The following is a 16,854-nucleotide window of genomic DNA, read 5'->3' as shown; positions in this document are numbered from 1 at the left end:
GGTATTTTACACTTACAGAATATGTTAATTTTGACTAAGTTCATTGTAAGTGCGCCATAGTTACATGTGTGGCTAGTGACTATCTTATTGGGCACTTCTAGATCAAATCCATTACATTATAGTTGAAGAAACTGGTCCAGAGAGAGAAAAAGTTTAATCTAATGTCACATTTAGTAGAAAAATTGGGCATTAAACCTGGCTGTCTTTATTCCTAGCAAAGTGCTCCACTCTCACATCATGCTGACTTTGGCCTTATTGTTTGTTCACTGGAAGAGATATGATAAGAAGATCTAGTTCCTAATTCTGTACAAGCGTTAATAAGTTGTGTGACTTTAGGATATTTCTTAGCTTCTCAGGATTTTCATTTCCTCATCTGTAAAATAAGAGCACTCAACTCACTAAAACGTAAAGGTTTTTAAGTGTTAATGGTATATGACAATCAAACATGTGTGGTTTACAAACCAGAACACACTGCAGTTATTTTGCCTGAGAATTCTTTTCCTAAGAAGCTGTGTGCAAATATGAATTCATGGATATGTTGACTGTCACCATAACTTGAGGAAGGCTCTTAGAGGCCAGATTTCTGATGGACAATCCATTCACATCTACATTTTAGTAATAAGGACCAAGAGATTTGGAAATGATCCAAGAAGGTCATTGCTGAGGAGTGAAAGAGCAAAGAAGGGACTGGTGTTAGGGTCCATATGGGGCAGCAGAATGGCTTCCTCTCTCTGCTAAGCAGCATCAGAGTCTGTCACAGGCAACACGGCAGTGAAAGGAAATGGAGCTGGCATATCTTAAGAAATTAGAGGATAGAAAACTGTGACAAAGATTAGATAATCAGATTTTATTATCTATCTATTTATTTATTTATTTATTTATTTATTTGAGACAGGGTCTCACTCTGTTGCCTGGGCTGGAGTGCAATGGCACGATTTTGGCTTACTGCAGCCTTGATTTCCTGGGCTCAGGAGATCCTCCCACCTCAGCCTCCTGAGTGGCTGGGACCACCAGTCATGTGCCAGCATGCCCAGCTAATTTTTTTGTATTTTTTATAGAGATAGGGTTTTGCCATGTTGCCCAGGCTGGTCTCAAACTCCTGGGCTCAAGCAACCTGTCCGTCTAGGCCTCCCAAAATGCTTTGATTAGCCACTGCACACAGCTTTTATTTTGTAAAAAGTAAATATTGTAACAGAATCAATGGCTTTATTAAATTTGTACTCAAACCACAGAAGAAACTTAACAATGTAGGAGAAAGGCACATTGAAATGGAGAAATGGAGGTGGGCAGGCACCAAAAACAAATGTGCTTTTTAAAAAAAGTTTGCCTGAGATTGATTCTGTTCACTTTAAAACCCATTTACATCTTGCCCCTTCCTCTTAACAGAAACATTGCTTTCCTTCAGGGACTGGAGAAGATTGCAGTGTGAGGCAAAAGGTATGGGCTTTGGAGTTAGACAGACTTGAATATGAACCCTAGATCCTCCTGTAAAAATTATATGGCCTTGGCACAAGTTCATGCCTCAGTTTCCTCCTCTGTAAAATGTGCATAATAATAGTACTTACCTCACAGAATAGAAGATTAAATGATTAAATGAGGCAATATATGAAAAGTTCTTAGCACAGTGGGTATCACATAGTAAGTTCTAAATTAACCTTAGCTATCAGTCTCACTCTGAAAATAGGATTCAAGAGGCAGGAGAAGAACTACCAGTGTGCTATATCCACAGCTGGCTATAGGTGAATCAGAACCAGTCCACCATGTTTATGGAAATGGTGGTATAAATTAAATTGTGTACATGTAAATTAGTGCAACTCTAGAGCATTCCGAGGGAATCTCACTGTATCACTGACTCCTCTGTTATAAATGCCTTCAGATAGTGACTGGGCAGCTGGACATGAAGGTAAGGAGTCTCCCAGGGAGCAAGACATCTTGCTTTTGTTACCTGATAGGTAGGTTCTTCAGAATTCTAAAACGGAATTTTGTTTCTTTATGGCAGTATTTCATTTTTATAAGCGTGTGCATTGCTAACTGACTTTAGAATGGTTTTGTTATCTTTCATCTTTCTGGAAAAAAGTGACACAACAGTTCAAGCGACTTCAAGTTTACATCTTGTGTAGGAGAATTTACCCTCCAGTACCAAATGACTTTATAAAACAAAACTTGTGCATTTGTGCAGCCAGCAGAGGTGGGCTCCCTCCCAGCCGACTCATCTACCACGCTTCCTGCAGGATGGATTCAACTTAGCATATTTGCAATCACTGGTCAAAGACCAAGGAGACAACCCTGGGGATTTCTTCCTGGGACACTTCTCAGGGAAAACTCAGCTCTTTAGATAGAACAGCAGATTTATTTTGAAACAACTGTCAGCTACAATTGAACAAGGAGACTACCCTTTTTCCTATAATTTAGAGTATTTAAAAGAAATACACAATAACTACATCCAACACTTATGTAGCACTTATTGGCCACCAGTATTCTGTCTATTTTACTTTTATTAACTCATTTAATCTTAACAACCCTATGAAGCCCATCCTGCTATTATCATCATTCTCATTTAACAGATAAGGAAGGACAATGATGTTAAGTAACTTGTCCAAGACTACACAGCAAGTAAGAAGCAGAGCCTGAGATCAACCCTAGGCAGTCTGGCTCTAGTCTGTGCCTTTATTTCCCTGTGTCATGTCTACAAGTTAAGAAGTGCCTTTTTAATTTTTGGCCAATGTTTTTGATGCGACTGCAAGTATGTAGAATTTAAAGACTATTTTATTTAATAAAAATTATGTATAATACTTGACTTTTTACTAAGTCAATTTGTACTTTTTCAGGACTTTTAAGTTGTTAGTTATTTGCCAAAATGATTATGGAATTACAATACATTTTATTTTGTGAATAAAGAAAGACAAAGAGGTGGGGCACAGTGACTCATATGTATAATCCTAGCACTTTGGGAGGCCAAGATGAATGGATTGCTTTGAGCTCAAGACTTTGAGACCAGCCTGGGCAACGTGGCAAAATCTCATTTCTACAAAAAATACAAAATTAGCCAGGTGTGGTGGCACATGGCTGTGGTCCCAGCTACTTGGTAGGCTGAGGCTGGAGAATTGCTTGAATCCAGGAGGTGGAGGTTGCGGTGAACCGAGATCATGCCACTGCACTCTAGCCTGGGTGACAGACCAAAACCCCGTCTCAAAAAAGAAAGGAAGGAAGGAAGGAAGGAAGGAAGGAAGGAAGGAAGGAAGGAAGGGAGGAAGGAAGGGAGGGAGGGAGGAAGGGAAGGTGCACTCCTGCTTCCTCTCATCTTCATGTGAAATTCACAGTCGTCCCTCAAAACCAGTGTATACACATCACCTCTGATGTGAGGCCTTCAGTTGTGGAGTTAATTACTTCTGCTACTGCTAAAGCTTATATACATATCTATAATTTTATTTATCACAGTGCATTGTAATTATTTGTGTGTCTTACTTATGACCTATGCTTGACAGGAAAGCCTGAGGATAGGATCTATGTATTACTAATGTGTGCATTTGTGTCATAAAGTCAACAAATTTTTGTTGAACTGTATTTGAGGAAAAATTCTTATATTTAAATGGATTTCTTTTTTTCTTTTTCTTTCTTTTTTTTTTTGAGATGGAATCTCACTCTGTTGCCCAGGCTGGAGTATCAGTGGCGTGATCTCGGCTCACTGCAACCTCCACCTCCCGCATTCAAGCAATTCTCCTGCCTCAGCCTCCTGAGTAGCTGGGATTATAGGTGCCCACCACCATGCCCGGCTAATTTTTGTATTTTTAGTAGAGACGGGGTTTCACCATGTTGGCCAGGCTGGTCTCAAACTCCTGACCTCAGGTGACCTGACTGCCTCAGCCTCCCAAAGTGATGGGGTTACTAAATGGATTTCTTTTATTTGAAGTGTTTTTATTCCATTTATCAGGCAGATTTAACATGAGAGAAATTTCTGGAATACATGATTACTGATGGCTACTCATAAAATTTTTCTTGTTTGAAATACTCTGGGTGCAAAACTATGGAATAACTTAGCTGTATTCATTCTAAAGAACTGTAGCCTTTACTGCATGAAATATTTATAATCCATTCTTCTAACATTAATAACGCTACCATTTAGCCGGGCACGGTGGCTCACGCCTGTAATCCCAGCACTTTGGGAGGCCAAGGTGGGCAGATCACGAGGTCAGGAGTTCGAGACCAGCCTGACCAACATGATGAAACCCCATCCCTACTAAAAATACAAAAATTAGCCAGGCATAGTGGCGCGCACCTGTAATCCAAGCTACTCAAGAGGCTGAGGTATGAGAATCGCTTGAACCCAGGAGGCGTAGGTTGCAGTGAGCCGAGATCACGCCACTGCACTCCAGCCTGGGTGACAGAGCAAGACTGTCTCAAAAAACAAAACAAACAAACAAAAAAACCTCTACCATTTATTCTAAAATCTACCATTTATTCTAAAATTACATTTATTTACCATTTATTCTTAAATCTTATTGAGTCTAAGTTTTAAAGAGTTATGTAAAGCAGATGCAGTGGCTCACACCTACAATCTCAGCACTTTGGGAGGCTGATGCAGGCATATCTCTTGAGCCCAGAAGTTCGACACCAGCCTGGGCAGCATAGCGAAACCCCGTCTCTACAAAAAACACAAAAGTTAGCCAGGTATGGTGGCATGCACCTGTAGTCCCAACTACTCAGGAGGCTGAGGCAGGATGATTGTTTTGAGCCCAGAAGGAAGAGGCTGTATTGAGCCATGATCTCACCACTGGCTTCCCGCCTGGGCAACAGAGGAATACTCCACCTCAAAAAATAAAAAGAAAAATAAATGAGCAAATATACACACATCAGATTTTAGTGGAACAAGGAGCACAGCACTGCAGCTCAATTATACAAATAGAAGCAGATACATTTATGTAACACTTAAATTTCACCACTTAAGCACTGCTTTTTATAAGAATAAAAGTAAAGTAATTATACTGCATAATCTTTGATTAAAATTAGTTGAAAACCAACATGGTTCTAACATGCTGTAATTCACCGAGCAGCTAATATTAACAATAAATTTTTTTAAATCCCAAATTTATGTAATTTCTGCTACTAAGCATATTTACATGGCCTGAATTAAAACAAAACTTAAGCTTATGTTACTTCTAACTGGCTTCCTGTATTTAATATAAGAGCTCTTTTCAATTAAAATTTTTTTGGATCAAGATTTATAATTTATTTTGCCATTCTAAGAGAATATATTTTCATATATTTAAATTATAAACATGCTGGTGTTCACAATGTTTTTAATATAAGCATTATGAATCCTGGACCTCAGATTCCCTAGGGGGCTTTTAGGAACTTGTAGTAAATATTTAATAGAGGATATGAGCTTTCTATTTTAATCTTTATTTTTCCAGAAGGGGATATTATTTAATCCATCCATATTTACTCTATATTCCTGTAAGATAACACCACTAGGGATGTAGTGGACTTACGAAATCTAACTTCCAAATTCTCAAAGGCTCACTGTATTTTGAATGTTTGCCTATAATGGGATATTGCAGAGTCTGTTGAACAAACGGAAGTGATTAGTTAAACGATGTCAAAAGAACAGTTTTTTTTCTCTTTCTCCTTCCTTTCTTCCTTCCTTCCCCCTTTCCTTCCTTCCTTCTTTCTTTCTTTTTTGAGACAGTGTCTTGCTCTGTCGCCCAGGCTGGAGTACAGTGGCATGATTTGGGCTTACTGCAGCCTCTGCCTCCCGGGTTCAAGCAATTCTCCAGCCTCAGCCTATCAAGTACCTGGGGCTACAGGCATGTGCCACCATACCCAGCTAATTTTTTGTATATTTAGTAGAGACAGGGTTTCACCATGTTGCCCAGGCTTGTCTCGAACCTCTGAGCTCAAGTGATCCACCAGCCTTGGCCTCCCAAAGTGTTGGGATTACAGGTGTGAGCCACTGCACCTAGCGTACAATTTTTTTTCTTATGCTACATTTACAACTAATTGTAAAGATTTTTAAGAATTAATCTAGAAGCAAGCTGGTTTTGCAAATGAAGTATTGGAGAATTTTTTTCTTCATGTACAACCTTTGAGATGTAAAAGGAAGCTATTATTTTCATGGAGTCATCTTGTCTCAAAAAAAGTTTGTGCTGTTTTTAAATGTGTGGCTTGCTCTATTTTAAAACAATAATTTTATTTTATTTATTTTTATTTTTATTTTTTATTATTTATTTTGAGACCAAGTTTCGCTCTTGTTGCCCAAGCTGGAGTGCAATGGTGCAATCTTGGTTCGCTGCAACCTCCACCTCCCGCGTTCAAGTGATTCTCCTGTCTCAGCCTCTCAAGTAGCTGGGATTACAGGTATGCACCACCACACCTGGCTAATTTTGTATTTTTAGTAGAGACGGGCTTTCTCCTTGTTGGTCAGGCTGGTCTCGAACTCCCAACCTCAGGTGATCCACCCGCCTCGGCCTCCCAAAGTGCTGGGATTATAGGCATAAGCCATGGCACCCGGTCTTATTTTATTTTTTGAGATGGGGTCTCACTCTGTTGCCCAGGCTGGAGTGCAGTGGTGCTATATTGGCTCACTGCAGCCTCTACCTCCCAGGTTCAAGCAATTCTCCTGCCTCAGCCTCCCAAGTAGCTGGGATTACAGGCACACACCACCATGACTGTCTAAATTTTGTATTTTTAGTAGAGACAGGGTTTTCCCATGTTGGCCAGGCTAGCCTCAAACTCCTGAACTCAAGTGATCTACCTGCCTTGGCCTCCCAAAGTGCTGGGATTACAGACACTGCACCCGACCAATAATGGGGAATTTTTAAAGTCACCCATAATCTCACCATCCTAACAAAATAAAATTTCATTATTTTATGTTTCTGCATCAGATTTGTTTTGCATGTTGCTAGACAGTCTGTAGCATTACAATTTTAATAACATCATAGTTCCTCTCACTTTCACCCTCTATATATATATACATTCAATCATCAACCAGGCATTTTTAACAGGTATGGAAATGGATGAACACAGGAAAATAAGGGAAGGTAATCATTTGTTTTTGAAATGGCTGAATCTTTTAATATCTCCCTTTGCAGACAATCCACACTCATCTGCTTTGCTTCTGACAGCAAATAGCAAAGCTAGCCTTGGTCATTACCAGTTCTATCTTTCGTTCAAGTCCAACTTGACCTTGTTCAACCTACATTCTAGCCATTTTAGTAGATTTCTCTCTGGGGCTTAGAGCGCATCAACAAACATGTGGACCTTTGATTTGTTGGTCACGAACAAAAGCTAAACATCTTACAAAGGGATAAAACTCATCTTTTTTTCAGCTTATGTTAGCAGGAAGAGTTGTTTTAGCCCCATGGAGACTCTGAACACTATTTTGAACTTATTGCCTGGTGCTTTGCAGCAATGGGATCAATATTTGGAGGCATTTTTTCAAATCTTACAATTCCAAATCAATCTCAGCAAGTCGAACTAAACTTTATTTGGCCTTAACAATTCAAATCTTCAATATTTCTTTCCAGAGTTTTGCAAGTCAATCATATCTGCTCTTTAATGTGTTTAGGTTTTGTTTGAAGCATGAGTCTTTCATCGTTTGTAATCTTAACTTTTTATGCTCATGAAAGTAACATAAGCTCGTTATAAAAAGTTAAAACATTACAGAAATATCATAGAAAGTTAAACTTTTGTGATGTGGAGAGCCGTTGTTAATAGAGAAATAGCAGATATTCGTCAAGAATGTTTTCCTGATTACTAGCACATATCCTTATACAGACGTTTTAAATTTCTTGACCGTTATATAACTCTTAGAAACACACTCATCATACATTACATATTGTTTTGCACATAGTGTTTATCATCTTGTATCTCTTGGCTCTCTTTCCATGTTAGTACTTATAAAGTCTACTTCATTCTTTTCATTAGTCACATAGTATTCATGTATATATACATATATATAAAATAACTTAAATCCATAATGATGGACATTTGTTTCCAGATTAGTTTTATTTGTTTCTTTGTGTTGTTTTGTCATACCAATGCTGCTGTGAATATCCTTTTAAATATACCTGTATATATGTGGAACACAGTATTTTAAAGCTTTAAAAAGGAAACTAATGAACTCATACTGTTTTAATGTATTTCATTCTTTAGCAGTTCATCTTACCAGCCTACGAAACGTGTAATAAATATTCCAAAAATTTTCTTCAATATCTTTAGTTCTCAAAGATAACTGCATTTTTCTAGAATTTAAGAATATTGTCCTACAAATGACCTTCCAACATGTTCTTTCATGATTCACTGAATGATAGTAATAATGATTCCTTGACCATTATATAGCTCTTCAGTTTACAAAGCACCTTCACATAATTATCTCATCTGACTCTCACATCAATGTGATGTATGCAGGACAGGTTTATAGGAAAAAAATGGTGCTGAGTTGGAAATTTTTACTGCCTAAAATAGTTATATAAAGTCCTTTGTTCTGCTAACTCAAGGGGTCAAGTCCACTGTCATGATGGGATTGTAGTATCATATTGGTAACTTAATGTGAAAAAAACACTTCTGCATCACTTCAATAACTGATGTTGCTAAATTACTTTTCAGTTTTCAAGCATTTTATTTAATTCTCTGATATTTAGAGATTAGGCTCAGCAGGCATTTTTCAGGTAAGTGCTCCAGTAATTGCTACTCCAAAACCAAGTATTTGCAGTAGTTGTTAAAGGTTGGTGAGTTTCAGTGTCGCTTTTTGTTGTTTAGAATTGGAAGAACAGAGGGTAAAGGTGGGAAAAAAAAAAAAGTTCACAGAAATGTAGCACCAACAGGACAGTGCCTGCTAAGACCTTGGAAATTTCTATCCCCACCCGTTATTATTTCTGTATCCCTATGATCCTTTCTTTAAACAGTGCCTGTAATGATTGGGCGCGTAATAAATGGTGATGCTTCTCTCATTTCCCCCATTCCTGGTAGGAAGTAGGCTCCTATACACGAAGAGAAAATCATTGTCCTATTGCCTCCCACTTTGAGAAAGGAAGCAATCTTGAATGACACTATTGTTTCCATAGCTGCAAATTTACTTTGTCTCATTAGTAAATCTATCCATACCCTCAGTTTAGCTGAGAATGCACTTCTGAATTTCCTCTCTCCCTACATCTACTCTAACATGTACAGGAACTCAAAATCAGTTCCCAGATCTGAAATCCTATGAGATTATATAAGTTGTTTATAACAGAATATCTGAAACGGAGTAATTTATAAAGAAAAAGAATTTGTTTCTTATAGTTACGGAGCCTAAGCAGTCCAAAGTTGAGGGGCCACATCTGGTGAGAGCCTTCTTGTTGGTAGGGACCCTCTGCAGAGTCCCAAGGAGACACAGAGCATCACATGGTGAGGGGTTTGAGTGTGCTAACTCAGGTCTCTTTTCCTCTTCTTATAAAGCCACATGTCCCACACCCTGGATAACCCATTAATCCATTCATGAGAGCAGAGCCCTCAGGACACAATCACCTCTTAAAGGCTTCTCAACATTGCCACACTGGGGATTAAGTTTCAACATGAGTTTTGGAGAGGACACATTTTCAAACCATAGCAGAGATCCAGTCCACTTCAAGCTCTGCTTGAATATGATAGCAATTTCTAAGCAACCATGATCCTACAGAGTGGCTACATCAATGTTTTAAAATGAGTTGTATTACTTACAGAGAAATTACATTGCTAGGACTTTGAAATTCTGATGCTCTGTTCTTTTCCATCAGTAGAATTATAGGAAGTTGATCTGTCCTTATCCCATCTGTCCAATAATACTTTGTATTGCTCAAATTGTTCTTGGCTGTCAAGTCTTCACTGTCTGGTCTCTTCAGTGTCCTGTGTGTAATACCTAGCTCATTCTCATCTCTCTGCCTTTCCTTATATTGTTGCTGTCCTTCAAATCCTTCTGTCTGACCTATCTGAATTCTAATCAAGTTTTGAGAGCAAACCCCCAAGTCACACCACATAAAGGCTTCCCTCCTACGACAGAGAGCCCCACTGTTGTCGGTACACAGGCAGAGATAACTCAACACCTTTCTGCACATTCTGATGTCTTTCCATTCCCAACTTCTATCAAATTTGTACTCTTGAAACCAAGCTTTTAAAACAGTAACATGTTTATTGGGTTACAATAATCAATTAGACACCAGAGTGTAGCATATGCCTTGCCCATTCTCACATCCCTAGGGCCTTCTCTCTGATTCAAATGGGGAGACACACTGACTAACAAGCTTGGGTTTTAATACATATCTCTGGGCCTATCAAAATACTCCCATTGAAAATAAGAGTCATCAGTTGATCAGTTTCTTACTCAAGTAGTGTATGGGAATGGTAGATAGTTCCAGATTGATCAATGGCAAATGCCCTGTTCTTCTTGTTTGACAAACAAATTCCCCTTCTGTACACAAGAATGACCTACTAGCCCTCATGATATTTATACAGCATGTACCTTTGGACACATTTCACTGACTCAGGATATTTTGAGCATAAATATTCCACAATTGGTTGAAATTTCTCTAATACTTTTTTTTTTTCTTTGTAGAGACAAGAGTCTTGCTATATTGCCCAGGCTGGTCTCAAACTCCGGGCCTCAAGCTATCCTCCTGCCATGGCTTCCCAAAGTGCTGGGATTGTAGGCGTGAACTGCCATGCCCAGCTTTCACTAATACTTTCTAGTTCACAATAATATATTTCATAAGTCTGATAAATTAAAAAATTCCAATTCAGATAATTTTAAAATGCAGGCACTTCAGCCTGGGCAAAAGAGCGAGATCTTGTCTCAAAAAGAAAAGAAAAAAAAAGAAAAGAAAAGCTTAAAATCTCCCAAATTGGCTCCTCTGACTTGTTCTTCTGTTTTCTTTGACTTCTGTTCTTCCTTCCTTTAAAAAAAAAAAAAAATACACAGCCAGACGTGGTAGCTCACATCTGTAATCCTAGCATTTTGGGAGGCCGAGGCAGGAGGATCACTTGAGGTCAGGAGTTTGAAACCAACTTGGCCATCATGGTAAAATCCTGTCTCTACTAAAAATACAAAAAAATTAACTGGGCATGGAAAGTTAGCATTTCCTATGACAATTTTATCTGCTTTCACCTGGCTAGTCCTATGAGCTACCTAATTTAAGATTTAAAGTCCTGTGTTACATTTTAATAGTTTAATGTGTTGATTGTGGACTTCCTAACTAAAGTATAAACTTCTCAAGGGCAAGAACACCACACAAATGACTCTTTTTCTTAAGGCTAGTCATGTGAAGCAATGGGAGTAGAAAAGAAACAAAGAAATCTGCCACTGATTGTGATCAATTTGTTGTAGACACCACCACACTTGGGCTAGCCTCAAATGACTCTTGTACCTGTCATAGCTCTTGGTATACCCTTAAGCACATCAAGACGCTCAATATGTACTCATTGATTGAAGTCAATGTCATCTTTGGGATAAGGTGCTTAAATTCCAATTCAATGAGTTTTAGGTAAGGGATAGTGAATCAGTTGGGATCCTGGGGAAGAAACAAAATTCATCCTAGATGGTTCAAATGAAGAGACTTTAATGAAAAGACTACTCAAACATACATAAGCAAGGTTAAGAAGAGACAAAATACGGTGCGATACCCAGGGACCACCTTCAGAGGGAAAACCACTTTCCCCTGGGGCTGTAGAAACAAAGAAAATAGAGTAGTTAGCAGGGCCCAGTAGAAACTGGAGCTGGGGAAGAAGACCAGTGTGGTTGGGGAGTGATGCGGCTACTGTGAGAGACAGGGTGCCAAAGTGGGGGCAGGGAAGACATGCCGACTTTGCACTCTCAGATCTCCTGTGTGTTTCAATTCAAAAAGACTTATGGAGACACAGTTAGCACATTTCAGCCTTCTGAGGCACAGTCCAGGGCAGAGAAGGGGGAAGAAGAGATGCAGGTGGAGAGGAAAGGGAAGGACTGGGCAGCATTGGCAAAACAACCAGCATAGAAGGTTTCCATTATAAACAGGGGCAAGAAAAGGCTGGATCATTATGTACAGAATAAGAAAAGCCTGGCAACCCTAAAATTTTCTGGGAAAAACTAAATCTAACTTAGCCAAATTTAGGCCACACAATTATAGGACATTGATCTGCCCCATCCCATCTGACACGGTGTTAATTTCTTCATTAAATCTCTCTGAATACATGCTGAATAAATAAATTACATACTGTTAACATTCAGTTTCAATTTTTGCAGGAAGTGAACATATATGTCTATCCAACACAGCAATGAATAAAATTAATTTACAGACATAACTGCCATCACACTCAAAAGTTAGGGCCCTGCTGCTTAAATGAGCATCTCTGGTGTTTTGGTTTGCTTTTGGCTGTAAAGTAAAACAATAAAACAAACATGTACCTTCTGTTAAAATTTATTTTAAATTTAAATTTAACATCTTTTACTTTGGTTTTGTGCCTATTCATAACATGGTGGTTAGTGAATATTTACATAAATAAAATCACAGAATAGAAAATATTAAAGTCTTGTAATCTATTATCTCATTTAACATATAAAGAAACAGGTCCTCACCAGTTAATTCACCTGCCCTTGATCAAATGGTTGTGGCAGAGCCAGACCAGAATGCAGATAGTCTGCATCCTAATCCAGCTACCTATAGTTCTAGAAATGCTTGATTTAGTTCTAATTAAATGGCAAAAGGGCATAGAGGTTAAGGGCAAAGGTTTGGAATTAGGCAGATTTAGGTTCGAATGCAGGTGGATTTTAGGTAAATGACAAATTCCTGCTCAGTTTCCTTTTCCTTCCCTATAAAGATGGCATGAATACAGAATACCTATCCCATTAGTGTTGTTATGGGTTGAGTGAGGAAATATACATTAGCATAATGCTTGGCATATAATTTTTTTTTTTTTGAGATGAAGTCTTGCTCTGTCATCCAGACTGGAGTGCAGTGGTGCAATCTCACAATCTTGGCTCACTGCAACCTCCACCTCCCGGGTTCAAGCAATTCTTCTGCCTCAGCCTCCCGAGTAGCTGGGATTACAGGCGCCCACCACCACGCCTGGCTAATTTTTTATTTTCAGTAGAGACAGAGTTTCACCATGTTGGCCAGGCTGGTCTCAAACTCCTGACCTCAGGTGATCCACCTGCCTTGGCCTCCCAAAAGTGTTGGGATTACAGGTGTGAGCCACCGCACCCAGCTAGATTTCACTTTTTAGAGCAGTTTTAGGTTTGTAGGGAAAATAATTACCTTTTGATTCACAGAAATTGATATTATTGTACCCAGTGAAAAGCTGAAAATAACTGGAAAGCATAAAGCACTATACAAATATAAGGTGGTATTTTTCTTATGAATAAATAGTAGGAAATGCCCAGGACCTAGCTAACACACCAGAAAGAGATAAATCAACAGAATTTGTTCTACCTAGGATTTTAAAGAATATCAAGGGTAAAGTTGTGCAATTGCTAGCAAAGTTATGTACCCTGTTATGGCAAACTTCCCAGGGGACTGATGAATTGCCTATCTGAATTCTATCTGAAAGATGAGTTGCAAGCATAGCTGTGGAAACATACACATAGTGAATATCACACTATACTGGACAAACTAGTTGAATCTGTAATTAAATGGTAGGATCACTGAAAAACGTAAAAATAACCTACTGGGGAAAAGGCACCATAGCTTATAAGGGAAGTTCATGTATAAATATTGTGAGCTCTTTAGGGAAATAATGACTATTGTGGCAAAGGGGAAACCAGCAAATACGATTTACAGACATAAGACTTCTCAAAAATCTTTATATGCAGAGACATTTCCTATTCTTAAATAAGTTTTTGTTTGTTTTTTCTTTCGAGACGCAGTCCTGCTCTGTCACCCAGGCTGGAGTGCAATGGCACAGTCTCGGCTCACTGCAACCTCCAGCTCCCGGGTTCAAGCGATTCTCCTGCCTCAGCCTCCCTTAAATAAGAATTTTTTAAAATTGGGTTTCCTTGGATTGGCAGCACTTTAATAAAATACATGAGACAAGTGCAGTGGTTTACACCCGTAATCCCAGTATTTTGAGAGGCCGAGGCAGGCAGATCGCTTGAGCCCACAAGTTTCAGACAAGTCTGGCCAACATGGCAAAAACCTGTCTGTACAAAAAATACAAAAATTGGCCAGGCATGGTGGTGCACGCCTGTAGTCTCAGCTATTGGGGAGGCTGAGGTGGGAGGATGGCTTGAGCCTGGGAGGCAGAGGTGGCAGTGAGGCAAGATTGTGTCACTGCACTCCAGCCTGGGCAATAGAGCCAGACCTTGTCTCAAAAAAAAAAAATTTATATATATATAGGGATGGGAGCTGGTTTACAATGAAGAAAGAGTATATGAATCAATAAATACATTCTAATTTGGAGAAGCCTAAAGAGCAGGGTTTCAAAGATCCCTCTGCTGGGACAAATATATTTAAAATTTGTGTAAGCAATCTGGAGGCCAGCATACCCAGGGTCATAGATGATGTGACTTCTTCTAAGTAGAGAATGCCTACAATAGCAATGGCGGAAATGACAGGAAAATAGGAAAACTCTGAAGTTCGGGTAAGTAGACAGAAAGGTAGCAGCTTCCATTCTTTTACACTAAATGTCCAGGAGTGTTGATTCCCCTTTTAAATAAAGGGATCGCAGGGAGATGCTGTTAGTTAAGGGAGTGCCATGAGCAAAAGGAAAGCTCCATGTAACTGAAGCCTCAGTGTTCATTCTAAAGTAGGTTTTGGGCAGGGCAGAAGAACTATGAAGACAGACTTTTCCCTTAAGGGTAAATGCCTTGTGGAGGTTTAGCTAAAAATTGTAGTTAGGTACCCTAATGTACGAGCTCAGTTAACTCATGGGCAAGTTTTGAAGGCCAACTTTGATTGAGATTTCCTAAGGCCTTTGAAGGGTGACATGAGCCTTTGTGCAAGAAAAGGCATTCTTTTTTTGTTTTGTTTTGTTTTGAAACGGAGTCTCTCTCTGTCACCCAGGCTGGAGAGCAGTGGCATGAACTGGGCTCACTGCAAGCTCCACCTCCCTAGTTCACACCGTTCTCTTGCCTCAGCCTACTGAGTAGCTGGGACTACAGGCTCCCGCCACCACACCCAGCTAATTTTTTTGTAATTTTAGTAGAGATGGAGTTTCACCGTGTTAGCCAGGATGGTCTCGATCTCCTGACCTCGTGATCTGCCCGTCTCGGCCTCCCAAAGTGGTGGGATTATAGGCTTGAGCCACCGCGCCCAGCCAAGAAAAGGCATTCTTAAAAGGCCAGGAGTTTATCCCAATACCAAGTCAATGATAATCTGCACTCCTGTTTATAGATGAAAAAGACCAAAATGTAGCTTAGTTCAGAAGGATTCAGAGATCACTGAACATGAAGTAAAAAATATTTTCTGTTTGTATGCTAGGGTCTCTGTTTTGCTTTCCTTTTACACTGGATAATATCACAGAGTTGGTATGTATGCCTCTGTGTAAAAAACACACAGGTTTCAGATGCTTTAAAAGAATACATTTCAGAAATTTGAAGTTGGTTTCCCTAATTCTTTTTTTTAAAGGAAAATTTGCATTACTTTAATTATTTTTATATATAGAAAACTCAACAGTGTACATTCAACCCAGTTTGATGCAAGTTCTTTAGCCTTTGCCTTTTTGAGCTTGGCAATGTGAGCCACAGACTTGGGACCCAGGACATTGTCTCAGATCTCATCATATATGTTGTTGTAATTGGTCCTGATAGCTTCCACCAGCTTAGCCAAAGCTCCTTTGTCTTCCACATCAACTTGTGTGAAGGTGACAATGATCCAGTTCTTCCTGTGGACTAGACGTCCCAGTCTTGCTTCCCTCTTGATAATGTAGTAAGGGACTCCCATTTTACAATACAGGGCAGGCAGGAAGACAACCAGACGTTGTGTGCCACACGTTGTGTGCAATCACCAGCAGCTGAGCTTTCCTGTTCTCCACCCAGGTGTGACGGTCTTAACTCCTGCTCAAAGGTCAGGTAGTCTCTTAATGGGGACATCCCCTTTGCCGGCAGCTTTCTTCTGAGTCAGGCCAACAGCCTCTGCTTCTTCTCCTTGCTTTGTCTCTGTCCTGTACTTGTGGGCCGGCTTAAGCAGCTAAGTAGCTGTTTGGTGGTTCAGAGCCTGAAAGAACTGGTTAATCGCAGGAGGCACTTCCAGCTGCTTATAGAGGATGGCTCTCTGCCACGGCAACGTGATACAGCGGGGCCATTTCACAAAGCAGGTGAGGTCTCTTTTGGGCTGGATGTCCTGTCCAATGCCAAAATTTTTAGGCCTTTTCTCAAACAAGGGATTCACCACTTTCTTGGACTCCTGATTCTTCATGACAGCAGGGGCTGGAGCCACCTTCTTCCCCTTGGCCTTTGTTCCTTTTGGCATCTTGGGTGGTGGAAGAGAGAGCCAGTTTCCCTAATTCTTACATAGTCTAATGTTCCCTTTTCATTTTATAGTTCCTCTTAAGTAGCTGATTGTAAGGTAATACAAGGAATAGAAAAAAATGCAACTAATTTTCACATCAGTAAGAGAAACAGAAGTCTGGGCGTGGTGGCTCACACCTGTAATCCCAGCACTTTGGGAGGCCGAGGCGGGCGTATCACGAGGTGAGAAGATCAAGACCATCCTGGCTAATGCAGTGAAACCTCGTCTCTACTAAAAATACAAAAACTTAGCCAGGCATGGTGGTGGGTGCCTGTGGTCCCAGCTACTCGGGAGGCTGAGGGAGGAGAATGGCGTGAACCCAGGAGGCAGAGCTTGCAGTGAGCCGAGCTTGCGTCACTGCACTCCAGCCTGGGTGTCAGAGCGAGACTCTGTCTTTCATATGTAAAGAGTGCATTTACTAAGC

The 16,854-nt window shown here is 39.9% G+C and overlaps 1 pseudogene; it reads right to left on the bottom strand.

The window, feature by feature from the left end:
* LOC112627025 overlaps positions 1 to 16,391 on the bottom strand; it is an 81,988-nt pseudogene extending 65,597 nt beyond the window's left edge.
* Positions 16,392 to 16,854: the final 463 nt, after the last annotated feature.

This window comes from Theropithecus gelada, chromosome 6, assembly GCF_003255815.1.
Source record: "Theropithecus gelada isolate Dixy chromosome 6, Tgel_1.0, whole genome shotgun sequence".
Lineage (NCBI taxonomy): Eukaryota > Metazoa > Chordata > Mammalia > Primates > Cercopithecidae > Theropithecus > Theropithecus gelada.
Note: the sequence above shows the minus strand (reverse complement) of the source record. Positions and strands in the feature narration are given on the sequence as shown.